We start from the raw sequence: 12293 nt of genomic DNA on the forward strand, positions 1-12293 counted from the left end.
TATAAACACTTAGCTTACATCTTAATAATCAAAAAGACAATTTCTTTTACTTTTTAAAAAGGTATACTATCTGGAATGTTACATAAATCACTTTTCCAACATTTAATCAAAATAAGAAACTGAAGATAACCAAACTGAGGCTTACAGAGGAAATTCCAAAACAATGAACTGACAAGCTGTTTCCAAGGAGTCCTGCCCTTGCCTTGGCAATGCCTGCCTTGAAAGAGATGGAGTGTTACTCAGTTGACTCTGTCACATAGAACAAACAGAACTGGCTCCTAGGTGCCTTACCCATGATATGATTTGGCAGGGGTGCCCTATGTTTCCTCATTCCATTGTTATTGCAATTTTATATTATTTTCTTATAATAAACAGTAGGTTCATGAGGACTGTATTTTCAGATCCTGTGGATTCCATAGCAATTGAGACTTTCAGGCTTCCAGCCGGAATGAAGAATCCAGAAAGAAAAAGAAAATTAAGCAGGAAGAAAAATCTCATAAGAAACTAGCAAATATAAAGATGGAAAGAAAATGAAAACAGCAAATAAAAACCTCCAATTCCTATGCTTGAGAAAAATAGAACGTGATTATTATTTCTGAACTAATGGACTTGAAGTATGCTTAAAAGAGACAACAGAAATTAGTAGAAAGTTATTGGCGTTTTTGTGTGTGAAATGAAATGTTCCACACAGGGTAGTTGAAACAGTGTTCATAGCGTAATGGAATGCTTAGAAGCAGAGACTGGCCAAAGAGAGTAGTCAGTGAGTGGTCACTGGGTACTGGGAAGTAGGCCTTGTTTATGATAGATAGGCCAAGTTTATGGCTTCGTTTCTTCCTTGCAGAGGTGATGTAACCTTGCACACCACCTCCTACTGTCTTAGTATGAAGTTGCATCTTTGCTATGTGTTTCCATCATTATGGACATTATTGCCTGAACTCTGAAGTTCAGTAAATTGTTCTCCTGTTAGTTGTTCCTTCCTTGTATTTTGCCAGCTAACAAAAAACAAATTAATATGAAATTGTAGAGAATAAAGTACAGGCAAATCTAAATGGTGCAGATAAGCATTGTAGAGGGAAGAATCACAGATAGAAACATTTTCCTTTAAAATATCAAAGTAATGAAACTGGGAAAATTAACAAGGGGACTGTAGAATTGCATCAGTACAGGATTAATATCAAAGTATTCCTGGAGTAAACTTTTAATATTATATACAAATAACTATTGAAAATTTGCAAATATTTAAAATCTGCTAGCTATAATTTGCATACAGTTTATTTCTGATATTTCCATGTTCTGAATTATTAATAGTCAATGGGTTGATACTGAGAAATGCAGAATCTGTAAGTAAACGGATGGGACAGACTGTTAGAAACCATTATGAATGCGGGCCTCATAAAATGTGTCAGTTAATGCAGCTTCTGTGCTTCCAAAAATACTGCATGAAGATGTCACACGTACTATGTTTTTACATTCAAATTTTGGCAAAGCTACCTTTACCCTTTCCAATATTGACTGGTATATACTATGTGTCTTAGAGTATCTACTTCTGCAATAAAACACTGAGAACAGAAGCAACTTGGAGATAAAATAAAAGGTTTATGTCAATTACAGTTGGCTAGTGAGGAAATCAGGGCAGGAACGCAGACAGACAGGAACCTGGAGTGAAGAGCAGTCGACAAGGCTGCGGTGGGGTGCTGTGTCCTGCTTTTCTTCTATGACTTGCTAAGCCTACCCTATTATAGCACTCAGAACTTAGCCTTTTGATGACATTGTCCTCAGTGAGTTGGCCACTCCAACATCATTCATCAAGCGATCAAATGTACCTCACATTTACTATAGATGATCTGGTGGCGACATTTTGTTAAGTGATGTTTCCTTTTCAAAAATAACTCTACTTTGTCTTAAGTTGATAGAAAACATGGAAGTATGCTATGGAAACATTAAATAGAAAATGTAGGGTTTTTTGCCATTAAGACAATTTTTACAAAGGCTATTTATACTTTCTTTGTCTCTCTCTCTCTGTCTCTCTCTCTTTGTGTCTCTGTTTCTGTCTCTGTCTCTCTCTGTGTATCTCTGTCTCTCTCTCTCTCTCTCTCTCTCTGTGTGTGTGTGTGTGTGTGTGTGTGTGTGTTTGTATGCTTTTTAGTAGGACTTAAGCTTTAATTGTAGCATAAAAGCCTGGATTGCACAAGATTTCTATTTATAATTGAAGTCTAATTTCTGAAGAAAACGTATTTAGCACTATTAGTGTGTGTAGTACAGAGAGCAAAGACTCTTCTCAAAGCAAAGAGTGATACACTCGCATTCTCAACAATAATTCCTCGTGCTTTTTGTATTTGTGCCAAAGTACTTTTGGTAATATTAATTGAGAGAAGTCATGTGATATTTTAAATAGAGCCATGGGACTTTATCCCATTATAGCTGAGTAACTACTGAAAACATCCATCAATCCTACCACACCATCAAATATTATATTATGGCAGCAAATTAAGACATTGCATTTATCTAATCCTTGACTTTACATTTACCTCGATCTATTTCAAGAAAAGAAATGAAATGCTTGCTGCAAGATTACATTTCCAGCAATTTCTGATAGAAGAAGGACATGAACTTTGAATGGAGCAATTGTTTTCTAAATGGATTTTTAAGGACATAGTATAGGAGGCCTTGGGTTTATTGTTTTGTTTTGAGTCCAAGAGTATTGGATGAAAGGAATATCTCCCCAGCAGAAACGACTTGGAAGGACATCACCTGCTCAATGAATGAGAGGCTCCAAGCCAAATTTAAAACCCTGCTCACACACAAAAAACTTTTGATTCCTTCAAATAAAAATTTTAAATCCTAGAAACAAAATGTCATCTTATATCTGTGGAGACATTTTAAATAAAAATGCATTAGCTCAGTGGTTGTTTCAAAGAATTGGAAATAGGATCTAAGACCCTCACCGCACAACTCTGAATACAGCCCCTATAGGATTAAAGTGATCCTAAATCCTTTCATTGTGCTACACTCTGAGTGTCGACATCAAAAAAGGTCATCAAGATATTAACCCATGCATTGTCAGATAAAGGCATATTTAGAGATCACATAATTCAATATCTTCATCTGAGCAAAGTTGTATGACAATGATTTTTGAGAGTTCATATAGTAGTAATAAGTAAAATTATGGTTTTTTACAAATAAAAAAGTGTTTTATTGTGGAAGCATATGAACAGTGTATGGTATTTAATGATTTTATTCCCAGCTAAAATAACTACAGAGAATTCAATTTAATGTTTCTTGCAAGCATTCATTGTTTTTGAATTTTCTTGTGGAAACAAGTTTTAGCAATATTTTTATATTTTACTGATTATTGTGTTTTTCTTTTCTTTAGAATATTAAAGGTAAATGATAATATAAATATAGCATTTTCTTTAATGATTTTCTTTCATGATTTGGGGAGTTATATCTCTATTATTTCAGACAATATTTCAAAATGGAAGAATTGGAGCTCTATAGTGACCAGAATTCATCAAGAAAAGCACCAAATTATGAAGCTGCACGTCAACTATCTGGGACTCCTAATGGAATCTTCTCAGTCCCAAAGGGTTGGAAGCAGTCTCTCCCTTGGCCTGGCAGATGTCCTGTGCTTCTCTCATGCCCAACACCCTGAGGTCGCTATTGCAGGTGAGGCTTGGAATTTACTACCTTTCTGTTGCTGTGATGAAGACCATGATAAAGACAATTTTAAATAAGAAATAGTTTGATTTAGATTATGGATTGAGAGAAATAAGGGACCGTTACAGCGAAGCAGAGACAAAACAACTGGAAAGGAAAGTTAAAAGCTTACATCTTCAAAACACAAGCAAGATGTAGAGAGAAATATCTGAGATTTGAGTGAGGCCTTAAGTGCTCAAAGCTTAATAGCAGCAACATTCTTCCTCCAGCAGAGTCACACCTCTCAAGCCTTCCCACTCAATGGCATCAACTGTGGTTCAAAATCCCAAGACTATGGAGGCATTTCTCCCTCAAACTATCATAGGTTTCTTCTTCCCAGTTTTACAAAATGCTTCTCAAGGATTGTGTGTTGTCCATTCAATCCTGCCACACACAGCCTAACCTTTCACATCTCTGAAACTGTGGAAGAAGATGCCACAATTGCTCCAATTCAGCATCCTTCATGTCTTCATACTAGTACCAGGTGAATGAAATTGCAAAGTCCTATTATTCCCTCTGGATGATGGTTCCAATCAGCACTGGACTACAGCAGCTTCTGTGTGATGATCCCATGGAAATACTTTACTGGATCATTCTTGGCTAGTCCACTACTTTTCTTCATAAACAAATAAAAAGATATAAGTTAAATAGAGATATTGCTAGTCACAGAAACTGAGAGAAGAATGCAATATTAGAATAAGTATAAACAAGTAGTACCTACTCACAGTTAGATATATGAGGAAATGGCAAATACATCAATGGGATTTCAATGTAAGAATAAAATATGAATAGAGGGATTGAATGTGGGGTACAACACATGAGAAGCAAATGTTTTAATACATATGTCCATACCTTTATCTTCCTTAAAGATTTTATTCTGTAAGTTTACATTGGTCAAGCCTCATGAAATTACATTGGAAAAAGCTTGCAATTTCATTCTCATGGCTAAAGCTGACCATGGATGGTACTATATATATGTATTTTATATATGGTACTATATATATATATATATATATATATATATATGTAGTAAATATGTATATATTTACTACACAAGGAGGAAAATCCATAGAAAGCTCACGAATCAAGGTAGGAAGCTGACAAAATTAATCTATCACATTGATCATGAAAGAGGTGTGACTTAATAGTAGTTCATAGTCTAAAATCAACTAGAAATTCTTGGGACTGGGGTATATGTTAATCCTGATGTCCTTCACTCGGTTTTGGTTCCAGGCCATGCAGGCAGCAAGTGGAAGTCCAACCGAGAAAGAGGGGTAAGCAGACAGGGTTGTCCCCGGCCAGAGGAGACATATTGGGGAATTAAGATGGCACACCCTCTGAAACAGGTGGCAGGAGGGTGAATTGATGGCCTCTAAAAGATAGAATGTATACAGATCAAAAAGATAAGTGTGTACAGATGTATGATATGTTGATTGTGTTGTCTTTTGTGTTCTGGACTGGAGAAAGACATTTGATTCTAGGAACTGCTAAGAAAGGTATTTTGACTTTAAAGTGTGGGCTTAAGGGTTTGATGCTTTGGAAAGAGGTTCTGTTTTTGTCTCCACAGAGGATGAGAACCTGAGAATTTATTCGAGATTCATGTGGTTTGAATTCCCTGAGACCTCCTGAAACGTTGCAGTAAATACCCCCAAGAATGCAGCATCCCCGCTCAGCAGGAAGTAGCCAGACAGATTGACAACACCCAAATTCTCTAAAAGATTGTTTAAGTGGGGCCCCTTGAGTGGTTACAGAGCAGCAAGCCTGCTTCCCTGAGTTCTGCTCCACTCCATGCACTAGTTTGGACCCAGAACGAATGCAGCTGGGGCTAGAAGGCAGCTGGAGCAGAGCTTTGCTAGGTGGCTGTGGTGGAAGGCACATTGCCTCAGCCCAGTTGGTGCCTAGCCTGGTGAATGCTACAGCAGTGCCAGAAGTATCAGCAAACGCAACAAGTGCTGGAGCTGAGACAAGCTGGAGCACAGACCCCACTGGGCTGCCCGAGAACGCAGCAGCAGGGCAAGGAGAAGGCAGTGGCAGTTCCAGGTTCTGCTGGCCAAAGAATCTGCGGCAGAGCAAAACTGTGGCCTGAGCAACTGCTGGGGATGACCACTCCAGTGCTGCCTTGTTGGTTCAGGTACCAGCCATCATACCACTGCCAATTAATGCCATAGCCCAAATGGGAGGCTGGGTCCAGTGGTGATTGGGCACCCTCTTGCTAGCAATCTTAATGCCTGTTGACATAGGCATTCATTTCTGAATTCTATGTAAGATTAGACTGTGGGAATAGTATGAGGAACCAACAGTCTCTGGGATACTTGAATCTACCTGTCTTACAGGCTTAAGTTGCTCTTTAGTGTTCCCTAAAAGCCAGTATTCTCCTGAGGAGATGCTGTCACTGACTCCTGAGTACAGGTTCAATAGAGAGTGCTAGCCAAAGTGAATCTAGGTGCAGTAGAGACCAAAAGGCTGTGTGGTCAGGAGGGGCCCTGTATCGTGGTAAAGTAAGGTTCCGAGACCAGTGTTTCCTGGGTGGCTTTCCTAATGTGAGGAAGCCAGCTACAGTGCACAGAGGTTGCATTTGCCTCAGATCTGTACCTAATGGCATTTACTTGCTCAATCGATCCCTGACAAATGCAGCCATTGGCTCCAAAGAGCCTTAACCCATGAGAATGCAGCATATGGTCACGTAGCAAGTCCTTCTGAGCCTGTTGGACCTAAGACAGGAGGGTCTTCTGTTTTATAAAAAATTTAGGGGGGGAGATGTTGGGACTAATGAGTCCTGGCTTTCAGCTGTTCTTCCCTGTCTAGAACCTTCTAATTGAAGTTACTAGAAGCTGTGCCTAGCTTAGAGGATCAGAGGATGGGATTTACACCTGTTGGCCATTGACTGCAGTGTGTTTAAGCCTACATGGTGCTAATAAAGAGGGGCTTTGGTATCAGTGTTTGAAGGTCTGTGTTGGTCTGTCTCTGCATGTGTATTCTCAACCTCCAGTCCCTTGCCCATAGCTCACGGCCTGGGGTCTAGCGCATAGAACGCAGACCGGAGCCACAGTGTGTGGCAAGAAATTGAGCTAACTCTTAAAATATATAAAAAAAAAAAATCTTTTACTAAGGGCTTTGTGAGTAAGTGGGGAAAAGGAAAGAAACATTTCCAAAACTTTCATTGTATGAAAATAAATTTAAATAAAAACCAAATATAACCAATGTAACAGAAAGGAAATAATGAGGAAACTCAGAAATCTATGTTGGTTGAAAAGATTTTAGAAGCAGTCCAATATCAGCAGTGAAAAGGTCTGGGAAATGGCCATAAGAGAGCAGAACTGAGAGAGGAAGCTAGGAACAGAAATAATAAAATCTGTGGAGGGCAAGAAATATTAAGAGAATTTTGGACTGTCACTATATAAATATCGAAAATATCAAATTTGGTAATGAAAGAAGTGGGAAAAAGAAGATAGTGAATTTCTTATATGACAACAGCAGAGAAATATTGATATTAAATGTTAAAGTAAGAAATATAAAAACTATTTAATTCACTATTCTTTAGTACATGTGAAAATTTGGTCATACATATTTATTTCCTCTTTGTCTTCTGTAGCCAAATACATATGTACACAAGAAAGCCAGAAGCAAATAGGTGTCAATTTGAGTCTGAGGAAAGGCATTGCTTTTTAGGTGAGATGCATCTTAGAATTATACAGGCAAATTTGACACAAATGATTGATCTATAGCCTGCCCAAGCTGAGGTTACTAAGTAACCAATAGCATCCTTGCTGAGCGAAGATGTTATTGTTTGAAGTCATTCATAGCTTTATCAAATAAAATACCATTTTATTTCATTTCTTAATATTTTTACTAAGTTTCTAGGTCTACTTTATATAAAATTTAAATTCTCCAGAGTTCTTCAATATTTAAGAAGAAGCTGGTAATGAATGTTGTGCACAGCTTTCACAGCCTTCACCCAATTCAATTTTTTATCCTTCAGGTTTTGAAACTTAACATTTCAAATCACATCACATTTTCCCCTGAGAAAAATAATAAAATTAAAAGTCATGGATACTGACTCAGCCCTAAAAAAATTTAGAGAAGTTCTTCAAGTTACTTGACAAATACTTATAAAAATTAAATTGCAAACAAACTAATGTGCTAATATAAAAGGAATTTTATTTACTCATTACTGAATAAGGAGTCACACAAAAATTAATGGCTTAAAATCAAGCTTTTATGATATCATAATTTCTATATGGCTAGTCATCTGGCCATTGAGTAAAGAGGTGGTCTATGCCAAGATCTTGAACAAGGCTAAAATCAGGAAGATAGACAGGGCTTGTATCTCCCTCCATGGTCAACCAAGAAGAGGATCGTCTTTTAGGCTCCTCTAGTAGTTGGCAGCATTCAGTTCCTGAGAATTTAACCTTTTTCTGGATATTAGGTCACAATGAATTTAGTTCCTTACTCTAAGGACCTTTCCACATAGTAGCAATAATAATAATAATACTATAATAATAAATAATACCATGTTTCTTAAATCATGTTAAGAGAAAAGGTAACAGTCATGTAGAAATAGAGAAAAATGTCTTTTGTAACCTAAAAATAGAATAATTTTCCTCTATCATTTTTCATAAAAGTATTGGTTTGTCCCTATTTCATTGATGAAAGTATAAAATTTGTCCCATTTGTATTCAAGATCGATGTTGATTAGACAAGGACCTGTGTTGTAGGAGGCTGCAAGCTATGAATCTTTTAGGACTCATTTAGTAGTATTTAAAATAAATCTGTGCCACATTTGGGCTCAGCATATCCACTAGCAATATTCTTTTATTGTGCTCTTGTATCACTATACCTTCTTAAGGCATTGAGTTATGTAATATTAATTAGTCTATTAATTAGTCTATTAATCAGGGTCCATATGGTGGGATTGCTTAATAGCAAACAGCTAGAACAAGAAGCTTAGCGATCTCATCTTTAATTTCAAGCATGAATCAGAACGAGCAAACTGAAAGTGAGGGGAGCACCTATATTCTCAAAGCCCAACTTCAGAGGCCTACCTTCTCAATAAGGACACATCTCCCCATAATTTTACAGGAACTCCACTAACTGGAGACTGCATATTCAAATGCCTGGGAAAATGGGTACATTCATTCAAATCATCACACATCCTATCAGACTTAGCCATTTAGAATGCTACATTATTTGTCTTTGTATTTTGTCACCCTGTGTTACAAGGGAAAAGTATTTCATAAATGTTTTTCAATTAGTGCTACGTTACTTGTCAGACAACTTAAAAAGATCATCATTAGGATCAAAATTTGAGAGTTCAAATCTAAAATTAAAATGATTAGAGAAAACTACACTCAAAAATAAATAGCTATTAAGCAGGCTTGTGATCTTACTATTGTTTTAGGCATTCTGTTAATTGTTCCAAAGGATATATTTCATTTATAAAAATAAGATTTTAGTATGGCAACTTCTACTTCAAATAATAGTATAAAAATACTTATTTTATACTTATTCCTCTTTGAGGAATAGACATTTTATATTGCCTCAATTCAATACATTGCTTCACAAAAGAAACATTGTAAGGTAAAAATTGTAACTAAGTGAATAAAATATAGATAAGAGTCACATGGAAAAGATGAATTTGAAGGACTTTTGAATAGTGAAAAGTTACCCTGTGTTCTATTCCAAAATGCTTTATATTGGAATTAAAGGTAAATGCAAAGAATAATTACAGTAAAGTACGTCTGTAAAGCCCTATCCATATGAGCAGCTAAAAGCACTTTGTATCACATTACTTCATTAATCTTTGTAGTCTCCTACTGAGTGAATCTGGAAAAGACTTTAATTCATTTTTATAGATATTTTCAAGTGGAATAGAAACTTTAACATCCAAATGTATTTTCCATGACATATTTATGTCTATTTGATCTAAAAGTAAAAAGCTTAGATATGTTCTTCCAAAATAGTTCGTCAATTCATTAAATTATTCCTTTAGTTAATAAGTATTGAGAATGCAAATTATATAATTATTAAACTAAAGGTACTAAGAGAAGTCTAAAAACTGAAGAAATATTGTTCTTCTATCCAAGTACTAACCAGACCCGAACCTGCTTAGGTTCCATAATCAGACACGCCAAAAACAACTTGCAGGAGGCAGTTCCTTAATTGATGTTCCATTTTCCCACAGAGGCCAGAAGAAATCATCAAATCTCCTGGAACTGGAGTTACAGATGACTATGAACTATAGTAGGGGTCCTGGAGATCAAACTCTGGTGGTCCAGAAGAGCAGTCAGTTCTCTGACTCCAGCCCAAATATGGCATGACTTTAAAAGTTTCAGGCATCAAAAACTCCAGTTATTTGAAATTTTATGGTCTATTTATAAATCTAGTCTTTTCACTATGAGCCTCTGTTTAAAGAAATGTTAAAAGATTTTGAATTCCAAGTGACAATAAGGATATTAAAACAATCACTCTTATGCAAAATGAAAGTCTAGTAATATAACGTGAAATCTCATAGATAATGTTTTGCATCTCAGAATTGCTCATGATATTCTGAGATCCAAGGGGAATGGTAGCCACACCTCTCTGGCTTTGTTCTCCACACTACATGCAAACTGTCCACGAAGCTCACACAAGCTCATCCTAGTGATTTAATAGCACAGGTAATATTTCCAAAGAAAAAGAAATTACAGCCAAATGTGGTACCATTAAATAAGTAAACATGGAGCTAACATTAACATCAATAACACTATAAAATACCTTGGGCTAACTCTGACAATGCAAGTGAAAGACTTGAATGACACAAATTTTAAGAGATTGAAGAAAGAAATTCAAGAAGACGGGGCAAAAAATTCCCTTGGTCATTAATAAGCCTAATTAACATAGTAAGATAATCATCTACAGATTGAATGCAATCCTCATCAAAATTTCAACATAATTCTTCCTAGATATTGAAAGGACAATTTCAGCTCCATATATAAACACATAAAGAATATGGAATAGCTAAAACAATCCAGAATAATAAAATAATTTCAGGAGATATCATTTCCCTCCTCCAATTATATTATAGAGATCATCATAAAAATATCATGGTATTTGCATAAGAACAGACATATTGATTAATGGAACTGAACTGAAGACTCAAGCATAAATCTGAACACCTGACCTTTTATATGAAAGAAAGTCAGAAATACATACTGGAGAAAAAGACATCATGTTCAATAAACCATGCTGATCAAACTACACAGCTTCATTTAGAATAATACAAATAATTTTATACTTTTCACCCTGCACAAAACTGTACTACAAATGGATCAAAAATTTTATCACAAAACCTGCAAAATTGAAGATGATAGATGAGAATATGAAGAATAGACTTGTATTCATTGGTACTGTAAAATGTTTTCTGAGCAGGACACCTATACCATAGACACTACAATCAAAAATAATAAGCACATCCTTATATAATGGAATAGCTTCTACATGACAAGAGCCACTATAGAGAAAATGGCAGGCCACACAATGAAATAGCTTTTTATAAAATAATACTACACATCTAATAAAGGGCTACTTTCTGAAGTTTATAAAGAACTCAGAAACATGAAATCAGGAAAAAAATAACTCAGTTTAAAAATGATGCACCAATCTAACCAGAGAATTCTCACAAAAGGAAACTTAAATACTTAAAAAATGCTAAACACTCCTACTAATCAGGAAAACACAATTATTATTATTATTATTACATTGAGATGTCATTTTATGACCATCAGATTTTTTAAGATAAATAGTACAAAGGACAGTTCATGTTGCTGAGGATCTAGAATAAGAAGAATGCTCATTCATCGCTGGTGGGATTGCAAACTTATGCAGCCTCTACAGAAATCAGTATAAAGGTTCCTCAGGAAGATGCAAATTGGACTACTTCATAATTCAGCTCTCATAAGTGGATATTAGACATAAAGCAAAGGATAGCCAGCCTATAGTCCACAATCCCAGAGCAGCCAGGAAGCAAGGAGTATCTTAAAGAGGGATACATGGATCCTTCAGGGAAGGGGAAATAGAAAAGATCTGTGTAATTTGGGAACATGGAGGCAGAGGGTGGAAGGTAGAAGAATGGGGAGGGGAGGAAGGGGCGGGGGAGAAAAACATGAGAGATCAGGATGGTTTTGGTGAGGGAAGATCAGAGAGGAAGAGAAAGGAAACAGATATCTTGGTAGAGGGAATCATTATGGTGTTAGCAAGAAACATGTCACTATGAAAATTCCTAGGAATCTACAGGATGACACCAGCTAAGAACCTAAGCAATAGTAGAGAGGGTGCTTACAATGCCCTTCTCCTGTAATCAGATTGATGACTATCTTAATTGTTATTTCAAACAGTCATAGCCATTTAGAAGACAGATTTATTTTCACCCAGTATTATTTCTATGCATTTTAGATATAAATAGAACCACAATCTTTTGCCTGATGTTTACTAATAACCTTCCTTCTTCTTGAATATGTCATTCTTCCTGCTTTACTCAAGAGATCATTCCACCTACTCTCATCTTCCTCTTCTACCTTTTGGAGACAAGGTCTCATTATGTAGCCCAGATTGATCTTCCA

This window comes from Arvicola amphibius, chromosome 7, assembly GCF_903992535.2.
Source record: "Arvicola amphibius chromosome 7, mArvAmp1.2, whole genome shotgun sequence".
NCBI lineage: Eukaryota > Metazoa > Chordata > Mammalia > Rodentia > Cricetidae > Arvicola > Arvicola amphibius.